We start from the raw sequence: 15,710 nt of genomic DNA on the forward strand, positions 1-15,710 counted from the left end.
TAGAGGCTTCTCTTGGAGTTGAACGCCAGTTTGTAACCTGTTTCTGACGTTTAACTCCACTTTGCAACCTGTTTCTGGCGTTTAACTCCAGAATGCAACATGGAACTGGAATTGAACGCCAGTTTCCGTCATCTAAACTCGGGCAAAGTATGAACTATTATATATTGATGGAAAGCCCTGGATGTCTACTTTCCAACTCAATTGAGAGCGTGCCATTTGGAGTTCTGTAGCTCCAGAAAATCCACTTTGAGTGCAGGGAGGTCAGAATCCAACAGCATCTGCAGTCCTTCCTCAACCTCTGAATCTGATTTTTGCTCAAGTCCCTCAATTTCATCCAGAAAATACATGAAATCACAAAAAAAACACACAAACCCATAGTAAAGTCCAGAAATGTGATTTTTATTTAAAAACTAATAAAACTATACTAAAAACTAACTAAATTATACTAAAAACTATGTAAAAACAATGCCAAAAAGCGTATAAATTATCCGCTCATCACAACACCAAACTTAAATTGTTGCTTGTCCCCAAGAAACTGAAAATCAAATAGGATAAAAAGAAGAGAATATACTATGAATTTCAAAATATCAATGAAACTTAGCTCTAATCAGATGAGCGGGACTTGTAGCTTTTTACCTCTTGAATAGTTTTGGCATCTCACTTTATCCATTGAAGTTCAGAATGATTGGCATCTATAGGAACTTAGAATTCAGATAGTGTTATTGATTCTCCTAGTTCAGTATGTTGATTCTTGACTTTAACCGCTCAATCTCAAGTTTTCACTTGATACCTTCACGCCACAAGCACATGGTTAGGGACAACTTGGTTTAGCCGCTTAGGCCAGGATTTTATTCCTTTAGGCCCTCCTATCCACTGATGCTCAAAGCCTTGGATCCTTTTTATTACCCTTGCCTTTTGGTTTTAAGGGTTATTGGCTTTTTCTGCTTGCTTTTGCTTTTTCTGCTTGCTTTCGCTTTTCGCCATTTTTCTTTTCTTTTTTTTTCGTATTATTTTTTTCTGCAAGCTTTGTTCTTCATTGCTTTTTCTTGCTTCAAGAATCAATTTTATGATTTTTCAGATTATCAAATAACATTTTTCCTTTTTCATCATTCTTTCAAGAGCCAACATATTTAACATTCATAAACAACAACTTCAAAAGACATATGCACTATTCAAGCATTCATTCAGAAAACAAAAAGTATTGTCACCACATCGAAATAATTAAACTAGTTTCAAGGATGAATTCAAAACCATGTATTTCTTGTTCTTTTCTAATTAAAACATTTTTCATTTAAGAGAGGTGATGGATTTATGGGACATTCATAACTTTAAGGCATATACACTTAGACACTAATGATCATATAGTAAAGACACAAACATAAATAAAACATAGGGCTCAAAAACCAAAAAAACAGGAAAATAAGAACAAGGAGATTAAGGAATGAGTCCACCTTAGTGAGGGTGGCGTCTTCCTCTTCTTGAAGAACCAATGGTGCTCTTGAGCTCCTCTATGTCTCTTCCTTGACTTTGTTGCTCCTCCCTCATAGCTCTTTGATCTTCTCTAATTTCATGGAGGATGATGGAGTGCACTTGGTGCTCCATCCTTAGTTGTCTGATAAACCCATATTTTATGATATATTTTGTGCTTAGTTTGAGTGATTTATTCAATCCTTCACCCACTTATTCATATTAATTGCATAGTTTTACTTTCCCTTCCTCATTATGTGATGTATGTGAAAAACATGTTTCCTATGCTTTAAAACTAATTATTTTAATTACCTTTAATTCCATTCGATGCCGTGACTAGTGTGTTGAGTAGTTTCAGATCTTCTAAGGCAGGAATGACTTAAAGGATGGAAAGGAAACATACAAAAATGGAAGGAAAGCACAAAACGGAGTTTCTAGAGAAACTGGCATCCACGCAATCGCATGGGCAACGCGGACGCATGCCAAGCGCGAATCAACAGCGACGCGGCCGCATGACTGACGCGACCGCGCGCCTTAAGCAAAACACATATGACGCGGCCGCATGACTGACGCGACCGCGTGACAAGAAAAGCTCCGAATGACGTGACCGCGTGACCTACGCGGACGCGTGACAGAGGCCACACACCAAAAATTGCAGAAAACGCTCCCAGCGATTTCTGAAGCCCTTTTTGGCCCAAATCCAAGTCCAAAAGGCATAGACCAGAGGTTATGAAGTGAGGGAATGCATCCATTCATAGGGAGACCACTTTAGTTTAGTTTTCATGAGTTAGATTTAGTTTAGAGAGAGGTTCTCTCCTCTCTCTTAGGATTAGGATTTAGGATTTCTCTTAGCTTTAGGAGTGACTCTCGATCCCAGGTTTAATGTTCCTTTACTTTAAGCTTCCCTTTCACTTTTGTTCATTCCATTACTTTAGTTGATTATTTACTTTTGCAATTTGATTTATGAATCCTTCCATGTTACAGATTACTCTTTTGAATTAATGTTATTTGAGATATTTCAGTTTAATATTGCTTTCTTTTCTTTATGCTATTATTGCTTTTACTCTGAAGACATTTTTATTCCAGTAGATTTACTTTTCTCCTTTTGGCCTTGGTTAAGAAATCAGTAACTCAAGAGTTATCAAACTCAAACAAGCTTGATAATTGTTATCTTCGTTAATTAAATTGAACTTCAATAATCCCAGTCTTTTCTTAGGAAATAAATAGGATTCGAAGATCAAACCAATTAATCCCTTGACCTTCCTTTATCTTAGTAAAGGTTAACAAAGCGGAATTAAGATTCAATTCTCATCATCATTGATAAGGATAGCTAGGATAGGATCTCTAATTTCTCACACCTTGCCAAAAGTTTATTTACAGTCATTTATTTATTTTACTTGCCATTTAAATTGCTTGTTCTTCATTTACTTTATTCGCTAATTAACTATTCGCTCCTCATTCTCAAAACCCCAATTTACAATCTCCATAACCAATAATAAGAACATACTTCCCTGCAGTTCCTTGAGAAGATGACCCGAGGTTTGAATACTCGGTTATCAATTTTTAAGGGGTTTGTTACTTGTGACAACCAAAACGTTTGTACGAAGGGATCTCTGTTGGTTTAGAATATGTATCTACAACGCGACAATTTTTATAAAATTCTTTACTAGCAAAAATCCCAACGTCAAAATGGCGTCGTTACCGAGGAGCTGCAATTGTGTGCCTTATTATTGGTTATTGTAAATATTCTTCTTTTACTTGTTTATTTGTCTTTATTTTCCCCTTTTATTTTCATCAGCTACTATGAATTCTCACCCCTTTTGCTTTGAGTTTGGTTCTAATGTTATTGAAAGGAATGAAAGTTATAACAGGAGTATGCATCAAGGTCAGAGCAATCAAAGATGGATGGAGCCAAGAGGACCTAGTCAACCCTTTAGGCAACAACACCCTCCAAGATATCATGGACAAAGACCATTCTGCAATACATACCCAGCTGAAAGATATGGTGGACAACCTTGTAGCTACCAACAAGCCCCACCCCGTGCCTATAGACCATCCTCTCAACATAACCTCGAACCGCCACACTCACAAGCATCTTTTCGCCATTCGCCACCATATAATCCTCATTTACCCTGATTCCAATCCAATTACTCCCAAACACCACCACTTCCCCCTGTGCCATATCCAAATCTATCACCCCGAGAATCAGAGATTCGCCTCAAGGAAACAGCAGATCAACTTCAAACAACTATTCATCAACTGGAGCAAGCAATAAGTCAATTACTTGCCAGACGTTCGAACGTTCAAGGACCTTCCACAGCCCCATGTGGACAGTCTAATGAAGAGCGTAGCATGAAGGAAATACTAGAAACTCCAGTGGAAAAGACAGAGCATAGCTTCGTACTGGAACAAGTAAAAGAAGCTGTCATTATTGAAGAAGAAGAGTTGGTTGAAGACTTAGGAGACGCTGAACTTCCATGGGAAGCCAGAGTTGTGGAAAATTCTGTCAAGGATGTTGCAATTGATGCTAAGGAGGATTGTGCACAATCCCCAAAGCAGGTATTTCCTGAAGAACTAGACAGAATAATCCAAGAAGTAAGTTTCCTTGATGATGATAATGAACTTGCATCTGCAAGTGAATTCTTTGAGATCGAAGAATCCTCCCTAAGCGAATACGAAGATGATACGGAGGTAGATTTCTCTCAACCTCCAGTCTATAACACAAGTGATGAGGAGGACATAGATGGATTTGATCAGGATATAGAAACATTTGAAGAATCTTGCAAAGAAGTGGAGAATTTCACAGAAGAGCACAAGGGAGTAGAACTCACAGAACCACTGGAACCACCTACCCCAAGGCCATTACCACCCAATACAAGCTTCAAGTGGGTACAATCCTTAACTTTTAACTGTATTTTTCCACTTGAATATGGTTTTCTTGAAACAGATGGCCAGCTTAGAGCTCTCTGTGGCTTTAAGAGTAAAAGGGAAATGGCTCGTACTTAGAGCTAGTGCACAAGGTTCGATAAGGTTCCACGCTTCAACTTGAAGTGCACGGATTGGCATCATGATCAACCGGATGGATCTCGGAAAATGTTTAGTTATCCTGGTGAGAATCTAATCTCTAAACCGCCCAGATGGAAAAGTATAGATCAAGACGAAGGCGGATTTAAAAGTAAAGTTTGGGATCCTGGAATCTATGCTAACATTCGTCACCCCAAGAGTCTGAGAATCTGTTTGAAGTTGCCCAGAAGCTTCACGTGCCTAGTTTGGGACCCCAGAGGCTATTGGTATTCCAAGCATTGGTGGAGATTTCTGGATGAATTTAAACATAAGCCGCCATAACAGGAAGCTCCTCCAATGTCCAACTTAAGGACTTTAACTAAAAGTGCTAGGTGGGAGACAACCCACCATGGTATGATCGTTCATTTTTCAATTTTTATTTCGTTTTGTTTGTTTTCAAGTTTTATTTTATTTTATAATATTGAACCTGGAATTTTGCATCGCATTCATAATAATCATTGCATTCTGCATACTACATAAAAAAAAGAGAAGGTGCTCCACGCGACCGCATCATCCATGCGATCGCGTGACCTGGAGATCGGCGTAAAGATCCAACATCCAGAAAGTTAGGCTGGAATCGTGCGGCCATTGTGCGTTTCGCACAATTGACCCACGCGATCGCGTCACTCACGTGATCGCGTCACTTGCACAATACCAATCCCACGCGATCGCGTGAGCAACGCGATCGCGTCGCATGGATTGCACCACACCCCAAAAGGAGACAGAGAGTTGCGCTGAAACGACGCTGGATTTGTGCGTTTAGCACAAATTCCAGCGACGCGATCGCATGCCCCAGGCGATTGCGTCATTTACTCTTTTTGCCCTCCACGCGATCGCGTCATCCACGCGATTGCGTCACACCATTTTTTCGCTCCAGCCACGCGACCGCGTCTCCCACGCGGCCGCATGGATTCAAATTTATAACCCCCCCAGCCACGCGAACCCTACCAGTTGCGCCCCCCCAAACCTTTCTTCTCCCTCTCTTCTCCTCCAATCCAACCATCACCACCCAGCCACCACCACGCCACCACGCAACCACCGACCACCGCCGACCACCCAGAACCCGCCGCCACCCACCCCCCTTCCTCCTTCCCCTTCTTTCTTCTTCTTCCTTCTCCTCCCTCCCTCCAACGCCACTGGCCCCCTTCCACGACCACCACCCACCGCCGCCGGCCCATCCCAGCCGCGCCCCCCCATCCGCCACCCACCCCTTCCCCTCTTTCCCCTACCCCATTACCCCTACTTTCCCTTCCTGCCCCGAACAGTAGCCACCGCCGCCACGACACCCTTCTCCGCCGCGCCAGACGCCGTCACCACCACCCCCAGCCACCTTTCTGCCCACTCTCCCTAGTTCGCCTACCAGGTTCCGCCGAACGCCACCCTTTTATACTTTCGTCGTTAGTTCCTATTTTTTTTCTGTTATTGTTCATCTTTAGGCTAGTTAGATATGCATGTTGTAGTGGATTTTAGGATGTTAGGTAGCCTAGGATGTGGTTAGTGGATTTAGGTCTGTTTAATTGCACTATTCTTGTTTCTTGTTTCATTATTTTCGCAATTATGCTGATGTTGTGCTGTTAGTTTTGTTCATATGCTATGATTTCTTGTTTCATGCTGCTCCTTACTCTGAATTTTCATTCCTTATATGTAAGTACAGCTTTAATTTTGATTCATATGAACTATTTAACTGCTGTTTATTTTCCGGGACAATCCAATTTTAGCCGGAATGCTGCCCAAATTTCTGTGAAATGTTTCCATTCATGTTTTAGTTTTGCCATTTTGAAATCTGTTTTACTCTGCTTTAACCAAACCATTCATGAATTCCCGGGCAAGTATTCTTATCCCTTTTTGATTTCCTGGTTCCTACACTGCATTTATGATGTTTGATTCCAAATTTCTGCTTTCTCTGTATCTATTTGAATCATCATCAAACTGTTTTACTTGTTTGGATATGAGTTACTTATCGTTTCTAATTGTGAATACTTGTTACTTGGAATATTTTCATTATGCCACTTACTTTAACCCACTTATACTAACTCACTAATTTTCACTTCCTAAACTCTTTTTCAATTCTAACCAACCTAACCTTTCAAAAACTTCTTTTCTGATTTTCTTTCACTTTCTCTTAACATTCTAACCAAGGCATGATGTTTATTTTTCTATTTCACATGAATTCTATTCCATTTTGGATTGTAAATTCTTCTTTTCGAACTTTTAACTCCTATTCAATCCTTAATGCACATTTACTTAGCTCATATTCATTACTCTCCTGCTCCTTTGCCACTATGTGCTTCTTTTGTTAATTGCCTCCTTGTTTTCCTTTTTTTATTATATCCTTGAATTCTGTTTTTTAGGATGTCGGACTCCCACAGAAAAGGGAAAGGAAAGGCAACAACTAGCAAACGGAAAAGAGGAGAAGCCTCTATGTCTATCATAGATCTCATGCATGATGCCTCCTTGCGGGAGAAAAATTTTACCCCGCAGGAGAAGGCCGACCAGCTAATCCCTGCTACTGATCCAGTAAAGTTTGCAAACCGATACTGTGAGCTGAGGTATCCGGTGTTTGCAACCTCCAGGAACCTACACCTGGAGAGGACTCTGAAGATCCCAGAAGAACTCCAGCAATACACCTCTGAGCAAATCAAACAAAGAGGCTGGTTCTTCCTGGAGAGACCTCTGACTGAGGTCAATGCATCTTGGGTTAGAGAATTCTACTGCAATTACTTCAAGACTTCCCTAGATGCAGTGAACCTCAGAGGGAAGCAGATTCTGGTTACTGAAGAGGCCATTGAAGATGTTTTGAAGCTTCTGCCTAAGACTGATCAGCTGGATGGTTATCAGAAAGCTGAGGAAGACATGCGCTTTATGCGATTTGATTGGGATGCAGTCAAGGCCCGGATAGCCCTTGACCCGACCGTTCCTTGGATTATGGGTAAGAAAACCACCATGCCCAAGGAAATCAAGCGGGCATACTTGAATGATGAGGCTCGGCTGTGGCATCAGATACTTAGCAACTTCATTATGCCGAGTACTCACGAGACAGATATACCTGCCGCTATGATCACCCTCATATGGTGTGTGATGGAGGGTAAAGACTTGTACTTGCCACGTTTTATCCGGTTCTACATGGCCAGTGTCCACGTCCGAGGCACTCTTCCCTTTCCATATTTGATCACATAGCTTGGCCGTCGAGCTGACGTGCCTTGGGAGGATGCTGATGAGAGGCCACCTGCTGCAGAATGCAAGAAGATTATCCCGCACAGCAGGAACTTTCTGGCCTTGGGCTACCGACCTCCATTCCTCACTGCTCCTGGTGACACTGCCACACCATCTGCCAGCCCCTCTTCCTCTACAGCTACACCTGCCACCACTATTGCACCTCCACCTGCCCCAGAGCCCATCTATCATCTAGTGTACCGCCTATTTCGACGGCTTGACCAGATGGAGCGTCGCAACAAGCGACGCTATGAGCACCTGAAGCTGATGATACGATCTGGCGACATCCCCTCCGAGCCTGACACACCATTCGAGGCATCTGAAGATGAGGCGGATGATCCCGAGGCAGAGACCCATCCACAGAGCGAGGCAGAGCAGGCAAGCACCCAGCAGGAAGCACACCATCAGGAGGCTCCGTCTCAGATTCAGGCTGTAGACCCTGAGATCCCTCTTCAGTCAACACCTCCTCCACAACAGTCAGACCCTCAGATCACCACCTCAGAGACCCCAGCTACCCATCCTTCCAGTGATGACACCCCTTCACACCCTGCTTGACTGAGCATCAGGGACGATGCTACATTTTAAGTGTGGGGAGGTCGCCATCTCTGGCGTTCTTTTTTTTTTTTTTGTGAACCACTACATACTCTTTTTATTTATTTTGCTATTTTTCTGTATTTTTCTTTTTATTTCTATTTTGCGGTACTTATACATTGCTATTTTCATGTATTTATACTCTATTTCTGCATTTTGCATTTTTAACTCATATTTTAGCTACTTAGTTTAGTTGCAATTCTAACTTAATAGTTATAGAAATTGTGGATTGATTAGTATAGTTTACCCTTTTTAGCATAAGATAACTTAGAATAGATTGAAAAGAAAAAGGAAGTAAACTAGAGACTTTAACAGAATCAAAACAATCCACACACTTTGTATATATAGCATTACATGTTAGTTAGTTAACAACATTTCATCAAGGAGAAACACTAGAACTTTAAAGCCACCTTAAGTTTTACATTGAGAATAATGGGAATTTTTAACTAAACCTGCATGACATACATAATTGATAAATGATTTTTGAGCTAGAGACCACATAGCCTGTGAGTTTTGAGCTTAATTGTATGGTTACATTCAAACCATAATTTTTATTCCTGTGTGTTTCGCCCTTCTTTTATATTCTGGTATTCTTTACTTTGTTTTAATCTATATGTCTGATTATAGATTAGAAATACATACCAAGAGAGTGATTGAGGCCATTATTTGATTTTAGCTCACTTATCCCAAAATAGCCTACCCTTTACATCACCCTACCCTTTACATCACCCTTGTTAGCCCCCTTGAGCCTTTAAATCTCCTTTTATTCTATTAGCCACATTACTAGCCTTAAGCAGAAAAACAAAATAAAATCCCAAGTTGAATCCTTGGTTAGCTTAAGATAGAAAATTATGTATAGTTTAAATATGGGAAAACCTATTGGGAACATGGATGATAAAAACAAAAAGGTAGAAAAGAATTAAAATAATTTAAAATAAGAATTTTTGGGAAGCATGCTCATGTGAAATCAAAATAATTGAATTACCATGTGCAATAAAAAAAAGATTTTATTTTTCAGTATTTGAATAGAGGAAACACAAAAGAATTCCCCAATTGTGAAATAAAGCAATGCACATGGGATAAAAATAAATATTGAGATATGAGCATGTAACATCAAAAGTGACAAAATATGGAAAATAGGTAAAGAAGCTTTGATTTAGAAAGTATGTATGTTAGGTGAAATCTTAGTCTAATTAAGGATTCACTTATTAGCTCACTTAGCCTTATACATATACCCTTACCTTTACCTTGGCCCCATTACAACCTTACTTAAAGACCTCATGATTTTTGGTATGACTATATTCTATGATTGTTGATTGGTTAGATGAAGAACAAAGTTATAGAAAGTAAGAATAAAAAGAAGAATAGAGTGATTAACCCAATAAACACTGAGTGATTAGAGAGTAAACACAAAATCCAGTGAGGGTTCAATAGCTCATTAACATTTATCTCTGTTTAAATTATTAATTGTCTTGCAAGTTTATAAAATGCTTTTCTCTCCCATTTCAATTGTAAAGGCACTTTATCACTATCTAAGGCTTGGCTATATATATATATATATATGATTCCTTGAGAATGTGAGTTAATTCAACTACATGCAAGCTTTACATACAAGTGAATAAAAATTAGAATTGCATGATGCATCATTCATTTAGGTAGTTGCATTTAGATTAGATTGCATTACATGACATTCCATCACTATAACCTTACTTTTCACCTTGGATTTAGCATGAGGACATGCTATTGTTTAAGTGTGGGGAGGTTGATAAACCCATATTTTAGGATATATTTTGTGCTTAGTTTGAGTGATTTATTCAATCTTTCACCCACTTATTCATATTAATTGCATAGTTTTACTTTCCCTTCCTCATTATATGATGTATGTGAAAAACATGTTTCCTATACTTTAAAACTAATTATTTTAATTACCTTTAATTCCATTCGATGCCGCGACTAGTGTGTTGAGTAGTTTCAGATCTTCTAAGGCAGGAATGACTTAAAGGATGGAAAGGAAACATACAAAAATGGAAGGAAAGCACAAAACAGAGTTTCTAGAGAAACTGGCATCCACGCAATCGCATGGGCAACGCGGATGCATGCCAAGCGCGAATCAACAGCGACGTGGCCGCATGACTGACGCGATCGCGCGCCTTAAGCAAAACACATATGACGCGGCCGCATGACTGACGCGACCGCGTGACAAGAAAAGCTCCGAATGACGCGACCGCGTGACCCACGCGGACGCGTGACAGAGGTCACGCACCAGAAATTGCAGAAAACGCTCCCAACGATTTCTGAAGCCCTTTTTGGCCCAAATCCAAGTCCAGAAGGCATAGACCAGAGGTTATGAAGTGAGGAAATGCATCCATTCATAGGGAGACCACTTTAGTTTAGTTTTCATGAGTTAGATTTAGTTTAGAGAGAAGTTCTCTCCTCTCTCTTAGGATTAGGATTTAGGATTTCTCTTAGCTTTAGGAGTGACTCTCGATCCCAGGTTTAATGTTCCTTTACTTTAAGCTTCCCTTTCACTTTTGTTCATTTCATTACTTTAGTTGATTATTTACTTTTGCAATTTGATTTATGAATCCTTCCATGTTACAGATTACTCTTTTGAATTAATGTTATTTGAGGTATTTCAGTTTAATATTGCTTTCTTTTCTTTATGCTATTATTGCTTTTACTCTGAAGACATTTTTATTCCAGTAGATTTACTTTTCTCCTTTTGGCCTTGGTTAAGAAATCAGTAACTCAGGAGTTATCAAACTCAAACAAGCTTGATAATTGTTATCTTCGTTAATTAAATTGAACTTCAATAATCCCAGTCTTTTCTTAGGAAATAAATAGGATTCGAAGATCAAACCAATTAATCCCTTGACCTTCCTTTATCTTAGTAAAGGTTAACAAAGCGGAATTAAGATTCAATTCTCATCATCATTGATAAGGATAGCTAGGATAGGATCTCTAATTTCTCACACCTTGCCAAAAGTTTATTTACAGTCATTTATTTATTTTACTTGCCATTTAAATTGCTTGTTCTTCATTTACTTTATTCGCTAATTAACTATTCGCTCCTCATTCTCAAAACCCCAATTTACAATCTCCATAACCAATAATAAGAACATACTTCCCTGCAGTTCCTTGAGAAGACGACCCGAGGTTTGAATACTCGGTTATCAATTTTTAAGGGGTTTGTTACTTGTGACAACCAAAACGTTTGTACAAAGGGATTTCTGTTGGTTTAGAATCTATATCTACAACGCGACAATTTTTATAAAATTCTTTACTAGCAAAAATCCCAACGTCATTGTCCCATGTTGGAACTTAATTCTCCTAGGAAAGTGTTGATTTGCTCCCAATAATTTTGTGGAGGAAAGTGCATCTCCTGAGGCATCTCAGGGATTTCATGGTGAGGAATTTTCTCATGCTCATATTGAGGTCCATGATCTCTTGTTTGCTCCATCCTTTTCTTAGTGATGGGCTTATCCTCATCAATGAGGATGTCTCCCTCTATGTCAATCCCAACCGAATTGCATAGGTGGCAAATGAGGTGGGAAAAGGCTAACCTTGCCAAAGTGGATGACTTGTCAGCCACCTTGTAGAGTTTTTGAGGTATAATCTCATGAACTTCAACCTCCTCTCCAATCATGATACTATGGATCATGATGGCCCGGTCTATAGTAACTTCAGACCGGTTACTAGTGGGAATGATTGAGCGTTGAATGAACTCTAACCATCCCCTAGCTACAGGCTTAAGGTCCAGTCTTCTCAATTGAACCGGATTGCCTCTTGAGTCAATTTTCCATTGAGCTCCTTCTACACATATGTCCATGAGGAGTTGGTCCAACCTTTGATCAAAGTTGACCCTTCTAGTGTAGGGGCGTGCGTTTTCTTCCATCATTGGCAAGTTGAACGCCAGCCTTACATTTTTCAGACTGAAATCTAAGTATTTCTCCCGAACCATGGTAAGCCAATGCTTTGGATTCGGGTTCACACTTTGATCATGGTTCTTAGTGATCCATGCGTTTGCATAGAACTCTTGAACCATTAGGATCCCGACTTGTTGAATGGGGTTGGTAAGAACTTCCCAACCTCTTCTTTGGATCTCAAGTCGGATCTCCGGATACTCATTCTTTTTGAGCTTGAAAGGAACCTCAGGGATCACTTTCTTCTTGGCCACAACTTCATAGAAGTGGTCTTGATGGACCTTTGAGATGAATCTCTCCATCTCCCATGACTCATAGGTGGAAGCAATTGCCTTCCCTTTCCTATTTCTTGAGGATTCTCTGGCCTTAGGTGCCATTGATGGTTATGGAAAAACAAAAAGCTATGCTTTTTACCACACCAAACTTAAAATGTTTGCTCGTCCCCGAGCAAAAGAAGAAAGAAAGAAGGAGAAGAAGAAGAAGAACGGAGGAGAGGGAGAGGGTTGTGTATTCGGCCAAGGGAAGAAGAAAGGGTTGTGTTGTGTGAAAATGAAGAAGGAATGAGGGGTTTATATAGGAGTGGGGTGGGGGTTAGGGTTCGGCCATTAGGGTTGGGTTTGGGAGGGAAAAGAATTTGAATTTTGAAGGTAGGTGGGGTTTTTGGGGAAGAGAGGATAGATATGAGTGGTGAAGAGGTGATGGGGAAGAGTGATTGAGTTTATTGGTGAATGGTATTTGGGGAAGAGAGATATGAAAAGGTGTGAAAAGGAGAGAAGAAGGTAGGTGGGGATCCTGTGGGGTCAAGGACTTAACATCCCTGCTCCAATTAGGCGTGTAAAATGCCCTTGCTGTGCAATCCTGGCATTTAACGCCAAACTGCTACTTGTTTCTGGCGTTAAATGCCCAAATGTAGCTTGTTTCTAGCGTTAAACGCCAGCTCTATGCTTGTTTCTGGCGTTTAACGCCAGCTTTCCTCTGGGTGCAATCCTGGCGTTTAAACGCCAGACTGCTGCTTGTTTTTGGCGTTTAACGCCAATTTCATGCTCTGTTCTAGCGTTAAACGCCAGCCAGATGCTCCTTACTGGCGTTTAACGCCAGTACGCTCCTCCTCTAGGGTGTGCTATTTTTAATGCTGTTTTTTCATTTTGTTTTTTATTTTTTAGTAGTTTTTGTGACTTCACATGATCATCAACCTAATAAAACACGAAATAATAATAAAAATAAAATTAAATAACATTGGGTTGCCTCCCAACAAGTGCTTCTTTAATGTCAATAGCTTGACAGTGAGCTCTCATGGAGTCTCACAGATGTTCAGAGCATTGTTGGGATCTCCCAACACCAAACTTAGAGTTTGAATGTGGGGGTTCAACACCAAACTTAGAGTTTGGCTGTGGCCTCCCAACACCAAACTTAGAGTTTGACTGTGGGGGCTTTGGTTGACTCTGCAGTGAGAGAAGGTTTTCATGCTTCCTCTCCATGGTCGCAGAAGGAGAACCTTGGGTCTTAAACACAAGGTAGTCCTCATTCATTTGAAGGACTAACTCTCCTCTGTCCACATCAATCACAGCTCTTGCTGTGGCCAGGAAGGGTCTTCCAAGGATGATGGATTCATCCTCATCCTTCCCAGTGTCTAGGATTATGAAATCAGCAGGGATGTAAAGGCCTTCAACCTTTACTAACACGTCCTCTACTTGTCTATAAGCCATTTTCATGGATTTGTCTGCCATCTCTAATGAGAAATTGGCAGCCTGTACCTCAAGGATTCCCAGTTTCTCCATTACAGAGAGTGGCATTAAGTTTATTCCTGACCCCAGGTCACACAGAGCCTTCTCAAAGGTCATGGTACCTATGTTACAGGGAATTTGGAATTTACCAGGATCCTGTTTCTTTTGAGGTAATTTCTGCCTATCCAATGCATTCAGTTCATTGGTGAGCAAGGGAGGTTCATCTTCCCAAGTCTCATTACCAAATAATTTGGCATTCAGCTTCATGATTGCACAAAAGTACTTAGCAACTTGCTCCTTAGTAACATCTTCATTCTCTTCAGAAGGAGAATATTCATTAGAGCTCATGAAGGGCAGAAGGAGGTTCAAAGGAATCTCTATGGTCTCTAGAGGAGCCTCAGATTCCTTTGGTTCCTCAAAGGGATACTCCTTATTGATCACTAAACGTCCCAGGAGGTCTTCCTCACTGGAATTTACGTCCTCCTCCTCCCTTGTAGGTTCGGCCATGATGGTTAAATCTATGGCCTTGTACTCTCTCTTTGGATTTTCTTTTGTATTGCTTGGGAGAGTACTAGGAGGAGTTTTAGTGACTCTTTTACTTAGCTGGCCCACTTGTGCCTCCAAATTTCTAATGGAGGACCTTGTTTCATTCATGAAACTTAAAGTGGCCTTAGATAGATCAGAGACTACATTTGCTAAGCTAGATAGATTCTGCTCAGAATTCTCTGTCTGTTGCTGAGTGGATGATGGAAAAGGCTTGCTATTGCTAAACCTGTTTCTTCCACCATTATTAAAGCCTTGTTGAGGCTTTTGTTGATCCTTCCATAAGAAATTTGGATGATTTCTCCATGAGGGATTATAGGTGTTTTCATAGGGTTCACCCATGTAATTCACCTCTGCTATTGCAGGGTTCTCAGGATCATAAGCTTCTTCTTCAGAAGATGGCTCTATAGTACTGTTGGATGATTCCTTCAATCCATTCAGACTCTGAGAGATCATATTGACTTGCTGAGTCAATATTTTGTTCTGAGCCAATATGGCATTCAGAGTATCAATTTCAAGAACTCCCTTCCTCATAGGCGTCCCATTATTCACAGGATTCCTTTCAGAAGTGTACATAAACTGGTTATTAGCAACCATGTCAATGAGTTCTTGAGCTTCTGCAGGCATTTTCTTTAGGTGAATAGATCCACCTGCAGAATGGTCCAGTGACATCTTTGATAGCTCAGACAGACCATCATAGAATATATCCAGGATGGTCCTTTCTAAAGCATGTCAGAAGGACACTTTTTGGTTAGTTCCTTGTATCTCTCCCAAGCTTCATAGAGGGATTCACCTTCTTTCTATTTGAAGGTTTGAACATCCACTCTAAGCTTACTAAGCTTTTAAGGAGGAAAGAACTTGGCTAAGAACGCCGTGACCAGCTTATCCCAAGAGTTCAGGCTATCTTTAGGTTGAGAATCCAACCATATTCTAGCTCTATCTCTTACAGCAAACGGGAAAAGTATAAGCCTGTAGACCTCGGGATCAACCCCATTGGTCTTAACAGTATCACAGATCTACAAGAATTCAATTAATAACTGAAAAGGATCTTCTGATGGAAGTCCATGAAACTTGCAGTTCTATTGCATCAGAGAAATTAGTTGAGGTTTAAGCTCAAAATTGTTTGCTCCAATGGCAGGGATTGAGATGCTTCTTCCATGTAAATTGGAATTTGGTGCAGTAAAGT

General features: G+C 40.4%; 1 non-coding gene across 1 annotated transcript; it reads left to right on the forward strand.

The window, feature by feature from the left end:
• The first annotated feature begins 15,249 nt into the window (after nt 1–15,249).
• Nucleotides 15,250–15,357, forward strand: LOC112782082 (small nucleolar RNA R71). The gene has a single exon (XR_003192822.1). It is a non-coding gene; the product is annotated as a small nucleolar RNA R71 (small nucleolar RNA).
• The last annotated feature ends 353 nt before the right edge of the window (nt 15,358–15,710 follow it).

Source organism: Arachis hypogaea, chromosome 19, assembly GCF_003086295.3.
Source record: "Arachis hypogaea cultivar Tifrunner chromosome 19, arahy.Tifrunner.gnm2.J5K5, whole genome shotgun sequence".
In the NCBI taxonomy this organism is placed as follows: domain Eukaryota; kingdom Viridiplantae; phylum Streptophyta; class Magnoliopsida; order Fabales; family Fabaceae; genus Arachis; species Arachis hypogaea.